Source organism: Procambarus clarkii, chromosome 89, assembly GCF_040958095.1.
Source record: "Procambarus clarkii isolate CNS0578487 chromosome 89, FALCON_Pclarkii_2.0, whole genome shotgun sequence".
Taxonomy (NCBI): domain Eukaryota; kingdom Metazoa; phylum Arthropoda; class Malacostraca; order Decapoda; family Cambaridae; genus Procambarus; species Procambarus clarkii.
In genome coordinates, this window is record NC_091238.1 from 4699930 (window position 1) to 4701528 (window position 1599).

The following is a 1599-nucleotide window of genomic DNA, read 5'->3' on the forward strand; positions in this document are numbered from 1 at the left end:
ACTTAACACCCAACAAGGATTCGAACCAAGACAGCCAGGAGCACTATGCACCTTGGCGTATCCGGTACCTTAACCATTACACCATAATTGTCTGTACAAAAATGTTGGATGTGGTGAGACTATTTACCTAACATATGAAAGCACTTGGTGTTGAACTTGGCCATACATATTTCATCGCATCACCTCACTTCTTGGGGCCACGTAAGCAACACAAATGCGAAACAGCTTGAATGGACCCCAAGCCAATATGCAACCGAGAACTCCACACCCCAGAAGGATTCGAACCCAGACAGCCAGGAGCACTATGCACCTTGGTGTATCTGGTAACTTAGCCTGGTTGATACCTGGTTGATGGGGTTCTGGGAGTTCTTCTACTCCCCAAGCCCGGCCCGAGGCCAGGCTTGACTTGTGAGAGTTTGGTCCACCAGGCTGTTGCTTGGAGCGGCCCGCAGGCCCACATACCCACCATAGCCCGGTTGGTCCGGCACTCCTTGGAGGAATAAATCTAGTTTCCTCTTGAAAATGCATAGCCATTTCGATTAGAAATGGCTAAGGTACCAGATACATTGGTACAGTGTATACACTGTACAGATGGTAAAGATGCAGCACCTACAGTGGTGTATACAATGTTTATATCTGTATACATTGTATACACTGTATACACCACCTTGAGAACACTGTATACAGCACCGTGAGAACACTGTATACACCACCGTGAGAACACTGTATACAACACCGTGAGAACACTGTATACACCACCTTGAGAACACTGCATACAACACCGTGAGAACACTGTATACACCACCGTGAGAACACTGTATACAACACCGTGAGAACACTGTATACAACACCGTGAGAACACTGTATACACCACCGTGAGAACACTGTATACACCACCGTGAGAACACTGTATACACCACCTTGAGAACACTGTATACACCACCGTGAGAACACTGTATACACCACCGTGAGAATACTGTATACACCACCTTGAGAACACTGTATACACCACCGTGAGGACACTGCATACAGAAACATTGTGTACCTTCGATAAATGTGACCATGGTGTTATTGCACATAAAATGCGTTCAAAAGGAATTACCGGAAAAATAGGCAGATGGATCTACAATTTCCTGACCAACAGAACCCAATGTGTAATAGTCAACAAAATAAAATCCAGCCCATCAACCGTGAAGAGCTCAGTCCCCCAGGGTACTGTGCTTGCTTCAGTACTTTTTCTCATCCTCATATCGGACATAGACCAGAACACATCCTGTAGCACTGTATCATCCTTTGCAGATGACACTAGGATTTTTATGAGAGTAGGCAACATAGAGGACACGGCAAACCTCCAATCAGATGTAGATCAGGTTTTCCACTGGGCTACAGAAAATATTATTGTATTTATTGAAGATAAGTTCCAGCTATTGCGCTACGGAAAAAATGAAAATATAAAAACCACGTACAAAACTCAGTCAAATCATAACATTGAACGAAAAAGTAATGTAAAGGATCTGGGTGTACTCATGTCGGAAGACCTTACCTTTAAAGAACACAATAAAGTAGCCGTCACAACTGCAAGAAAAATGACAGGTTGGA